A 6,411-nucleotide genomic window follows, 5' to 3' on the forward strand; every position below is an offset into this window, starting at 1 on the left:
TAATACATGTCTTCATCAATTCGGCTTAAAATAACATGGTTTCCTAGAAATATATGAACACCTAAGTTAATGAAATATTAGCTTGCAGTGCAAAGTGAAGCACTCTGAAGTTTGGAGAGGTTACAGGAAAGCTCTAACATGGACTGTAGATGTGTAAGTTGGAAACTAGATTTTCAATTCTCCTGCTCAGCTGCTTAAACTCCGGATGCCCGAACATCACTGAGCACTGATTTCTTTTTTTTACTCCAAAGTTCCCCAAGGGCTTTCTGTGCAAATGCAAAACAGCTTGGCATCTGTCTCATGACTGAGTAATTAGTAATTATGTATAGAGAAATACCTAATGGTATATCTGCGCTGAGTACTCCCAGGGGAGCATCCTTACTGCCAATCCATCTGTTATGCGAGATGAGGGCATGGGGAGAGAAGGCAGGAGTGCATTTGTACCTTTCTTCTTGAAACTGTGTTACTGCACAGCGGGGAGGGGGAGAGGAAGTAAGAATCTGTCCAACAGTGTGTGACAAGCCGTAAGGACCAGAAATCAGGTCTTCCCTATTTCCTCCACTCCAGATGATTTCCCTGGTCAATAGGCTCATGAGTCATCTTGCTGACAGCTCATAGAATCATAGAATAGTTTGGGTTGGAACGGACCTTTAAAGGTCATCTAGTCCAACCCCCTCATTTCCCTCCTTCCTCATTTCTTTTCCCATGCTCTTCCTGGCTACTGCCTGCTGCAGTGCAACAATCTTCCTTATTACTCCTCTTTCACTTATCAGCTCTCCATGGTCTGGTCACTGCTTTTACCTTGTCTTCACATCCCAAGCGTTTAAGCAGTGGGATCTCAGAAAGCACACAGCTTTCACATCCAGACCCATGAGAGTGGTTCCTTTATGGTACAGTTGCATAGAGAACCTTGAGATGGTGAAGAGTCAGTGGAGAAACTACAGACCAAGTTCCAAAAAATCTCTATTGTCCATAGGAAATGGGATTTCTCAGGGGTTTGTAACACAGTGAATTAGTGATTTTCTTAGGGACTGCAAAAAATACAGCCTACATCTTACCCTTCTACTAAATTCAAGTCCCTCCTTCATACTAAGCAAGCAGAAGAATTTCCCAATACAAATGCCTTAAAAAAGATTTAACATAGGGAGAACATGGATTTTCCCTTGACCTTATCTGGGGCAACTGCCACAGCTGGGTTTTTAAAGCCTGCACGTGAAAAAAAAAAAAAAGGGGGATTGAATTCCCTATTGGCCTAAAAGTGCACAGACACTGCATCTGCTTAAGCTATTGGCAAGACTGGCTATTCACATCTTCCTGAAAAACTTTTCAAGAAGATAACACTTTTAAAGTAATTCTCAGGATGCATAGTGAAAAGGAGTGCTAGAATCATGTATATTTAGGTAATGTTTGTCACATTTGTCATAACGGCCACACTGGCCATTACGACTTTTTCCACAATGTTAACAACGTATCTGAAATGCTTTAACAGAAAATGTATTCCAGACTTTCCCTGTTGCTCACTTCTGCATTTTAATCCATTGAATCATCCCAAATGGTGTCAGGATGCATTTTCGCAGTTTTCATAACCTTGCCTGCTGCTTTAACAACACATGTGCCCAGTACAGTTCAGCCGTATGGAATTCAGTGGTAGGTGGCAGGACAAGGTGACCCATCACAAATTTGTGCTGAGATTAGAAAAGCTGAGGATGTGCAATGAATGTCTGTACAAGGCTAGAAATATAAAATAATAATTCCCCCCTAAAATGCTGGAGTTTTAAAAGAATAGTTGAAAGGACATCTTCAAATCCTATGTCTATTTTTTAACGAACAACACTCTTCAAAAGAATACCAGCAAAGAAAAACTGATTTTGGGGAGTAAGGTAAACAAGGGGTATATTGCCATTCACTCGGGCAGTGTGAATGTCTTTGGTGAATTGGTTTTTTCCATATGCCTCACTCGGCTGCTTCCTTGGCTGGCGTAACCTAGCAGAAGTGGAGCTGCATGCTTTGCTTCCTTCCCAAACATCTGCCTTAGAGGATGTTTTTGTCTGTGCCCGCCCCAGTAACGCAGGAGCGGGGGGCTTCTAGCTCCCTCCTCGCCTGAGTCCAGGCTGCCAGGGAACAGCCGTCTCCTCCCCAGCTTCCTCTCCTGCTCACAGCATCCGGGGACCAGATGGCCTTCGTGGTGGCATGGACAAGCAGTGGGGTGGCCCTGGCTGGGGACACCTGGGGGCTGTGTTTTCCTCCCCTCTCTGGGCAGCAGCGGCGGGACGGAGCTCAGCCCCTGCCAGGAAGAAGGAACTTGCTCTGACTCAGACGCACAGTGGAGGAGGAGGCTATACGGCACAGCCCGGTGCTGCAGGGGACAAAGACGCTGGCCCCAGCACATGTCAGCACAGCTGGTGCTTCTGCAAGCTGCTCTTGGCTCCCAGCGAGGGTTTACACCCATGCGGCCAGGAAGGCAAGGTGTCCCGAGCCTGGAGGGGGGGTTGCAGAGCAAATTCATTCCCCCGGGGCACTGACACAACCAGGCCGGTGTGCCGCTGCCAGGGAGTCAACAGGCATTTTGCACTATCTGCTCTCAGTCCCAAACATGGCAACAAATCTTAGATAACGGAGTTCAGCAGCACTCGGCATGCTGTCTCCTTGTTTTCCCTAAACAAAGCCTTTCCCTAAACAAGCCGGCTTTAGGAAAATATTTGGGGGAACTTCTGCTATTGAGCTGGGTTTCGATGGAGTCAGCTTTGTTTAAATGCAAGAATGTTATAAAGTGAGCATTGAAGAGTGAAGCAAGGCTGGGCAGAGCTCTGGTGGCCAAGGGGCGCAAGGCTTGTATCGGGGACACCAAAGAGGGAGGGAAACAGAGTAATGCTGCAGTCTGCCCCCTCACAACTGCAGGCACGTCGCTGTGTTTCCTTTCTGTTTATTTTGCTGCTTCCCCTCTAAACTTTTTGCATCGTCCTGGCTGCTTTCCTAAGCTGCGGCTCAGCAGGCTGGTTTGCTCGCTGGAGTCCTCCCGTTCCCCTTAATGTGAGGGCATTAAATCGTGTTGTCATGGGAAGGGCTGTTTGTTACCTATTGCACCAGGCTCCGCAGCTAGGGAGGACGGAGAAATGGTATCGGTTACATCAACACACTGTTTGACAAGTGCATGAACTTTTGAGATCTACATGTTGGGGAAAAAAAAAAAAAGGTGGATTTTGGCTGCTTTGAATGTGCTTGAACTGGGCAGTGCCCATACCACAGCTCTGACTAACCCGCTTGGCACGGCTGGGATCCCTGGGCTTCTCCTTGGAGGTAAAGCACAGCACTACGTATTACACCTCTCAAAGCAAAAATACTCTGGAGGTACTGGAGGGGGTGACTTCTGAATGGCAAAGGCCAAGCACCTGAGCAAAGCCTCTGTTTACCCTGTGATCTTCTGGGCATTGCGGAAAGCCCAGCTGAAGCCCGGCAGCTCTCCCTGCCTCTGCCACTGCAGCTGAGCAGGGCGTACAGGCGGAGAGATGTTGGGTGCAGAGGCTCTGATCATACTGAAATTTTACCGTGGAAATTGACTTCATGCAATTAATAAGAACAGGAAATACTTCTTGTTTTCTCTCAGGAGGGGAACATTAAGTAATGGTTTTATCTTAATTTGTCAGGCTTTGCCCTAGGGACCAAAATTAAATGGCTGGAAGCCAGTGGAGGACTCGAGAACTGAAGCATTAACACTCCGATAAATAAAAAAGAATTCATTTTAATTAGTTTTCCAGCTGAAAAATAATAAAGTTCTACATGCCAAAAAGCTGTAATGGAGTAATGGAACGGCCTGTGCTTATACAATAGGGCCTGATTGCAATCTCAGGGCTCCATTTGTATTCGTTTGTAGCGTGAAACAAAGGAAGGTGTTTGGATTCTCTCTCTTTATATAAAGCCTCTGCTCCGGCACTCTGGGCTGGTCTTCAACCAGGCTTCCCACAGTCCTGCTGCCAAATCTACAAAATTTTCCTGGCTGACATTCAGGAAAGTACTGCTCGGGCTCTAGGATGGAAAGTTAAAAGACTTTGCCTGGATACACTGAAACATATACAAACAGTGCTTGACATATGGCGTTGATTCATCCTGCACAGGCTGTCCCTGCTGTATCCCAGGAGGAGAGAATTGTAAAGCTCCCTAAAATCACCTCAGTCACTGGTGACAGATGTTAGTGAGAGGAATCATCTTAAACACTCGTGGAGACTCTTCCCCTTGGGGGATTAGCAGCGTGTAGCCAGACTGTAGCACTTATCAGATCCAGGGTGGTTTTAGCCTGGGATAAACAGCTCAGATGCATTAGAAAAAAAAAAAAAAAAAAAAAAAAAAAAAAAAAAAAAAAAAAAAAAAAAAAAAAAAAAAAAAAAAAAAAAAAAAAAAAAAAAAAAAAAAAAATCCTATGGTCAAACGTCCTATGGTCAAACGTACCACTATTCGCTGTGACTAAGAGGCTGTCCTGACTGTTGCAGGAGTGATAGACATTTAGATGCTCAGGGCTCCTGTTGCATATTGAGGAGGGCTAGCACAGCTTGGGTCACAAGCTGGTATTTATTTACTGTATTGCTATCCAATTAGTAATAGATATAAAAAAAAAAGAAAAAAATCTCTGCTCAGTGAAGGGTGGAATAGGAAATGTCTCACTGCCATGAGCAGCCTAATGGATATGAACCTTGTTTATAAAATCACATTGTGTCTGTGAAGGCAATTATCAGCTGGGCAAACGTCCCCCTGCCTCTGCCTGACGATCACCTCTAGGAAGCAGGATTTGGGAGGCTGTTTCTGTGGCCGCCCTGCTGTTCTGGCGTCCAGCGAGGAGCTGCACAGCAGGAGCAGAGGCAGCATGGCTGCGGCTGCCTGCTTCTGCCGGGCTTGTCCTGGAAGGGGTGGCAGGGGACTGTTTCAGCCCCTGCAATGCAGCCACCTCTGCAGAGGGAGCGATGCGCACCGTGCTCTTTGCAGAGGAGCCAGCTGCAGGCGCTGGCATGCACTCCTCCAGGCCAGGATGGGCTTGGTTCCTGCCACATGCCTCAACTTTTCTACTTGCTTCTCCATAAACGGCCTGGACATATAAGGGCAAGAATTTACCCTTTGCTCAATCATTGCTTCAATCTACCTTTTGCCCGCAGAGAGCAGAACCGTTATGTTTTTCCCCACTCAAAGAGCACTCATACTCTTTGCAGTCAAAATGACACTGAGGAGAGCCCAATGAAAAATCAGCAATCGTCCTAAACCAGGACCCCAAGAGAAAACACAATGTATGGTATTGTCCATGCTTGGGCTTAGAAAAATGTGAGTTATGCAGCAAAAAACATCAGACTGGCTTAAAAATGAAGCAATGTTTTTTATTTGCTGCCTGGCATTTTCAGGCTTTAGGTCAAGTTGTCAGACCCCTCTGGTGACTGGGAACTGTCTTTAAAATGAATTCAGAGTTTTCTGGGCAAACTGTGTGGTTCTGGGAGCTAGGACTCCCCAGATATCAACAAACATTAAAAAACCCCAAAATGCCAGCATTGAAGCACTGATGTCGGGAGCAATCCACCCATTTCCAGTTTGTTAGGGGTCAGTTTGGATTGACTTTCCCAGTGGCAAGCTATGATGGAGAACAAAATAGAACTTCTGTACTGCCACTCCTGCAGCAAGGGGATATAGTCCTTTCTATTTGAAGTTGCAACATGCAGAAGTCAAGTGAAAAGAGTTAATTGTCACTTGCTACAGCAAGCAAAAGTCAGTTGGTAAAGGGAAAACTGTGTGAAAGTTAGGGCATAAAAAAAAATGTGTTTATATCACATGTATTTGCCATATTACCAATCCTAAGAGTCACAAGTATGAAGCAAATAACTCTATTCATAAAGTCAAAAGAGATGAGACATTAGTTTATATTTTTACTTGGTTACTTTTAAGTGGGGCATTTTATTTATAGCAATAAATAAATTGCAAGTGCAATATTGTTTATAAGTGATGGCTGGTACTCTAAATTTTGGATAAGCACATTTTTGTTCAAAAAATTCAAAATATGAAAATAAAAGACTCAGTAGATGTAAAAAAAACCCACACTTTTTTTTCAAAAATAGAAGAGACCCTCAGATTACCCTACCTGTCCACAGTAACACAGGCCGAAGTGTTTAATCTTGTTATTTTGTAACTGATCCAACAACTTGCCTTTGGTTGAAGTATATATTCCAGAAAGGCATCTGGTCTTGATTACACATATGAGCAGACTGATAATCCACCAGTTTATGTGATGATTTGTTTAAATAATTGTGTATCCTGAATTTTTTTTTTTAAGTTATATTTTTGTTTGGATTTGTCTGTCCTTCTTCTGCTGGTTCTTGTTATGTTTGGCCTTTTAGCACCTGGGAATATATTTCAGTAAATAAGGTGTTTATGCCCATGTGT

This window comes from Pygoscelis adeliae, unplaced genomic scaffold (genome assembly GCF_000699105.1).
Source record: "Pygoscelis adeliae isolate BGI_AS28 unplaced genomic scaffold, ASM69910v1 Scaffold24, whole genome shotgun sequence".
Taxonomy (NCBI): Eukaryota; Metazoa; Chordata; class Aves; order Sphenisciformes; family Spheniscidae; genus Pygoscelis; species Pygoscelis adeliae.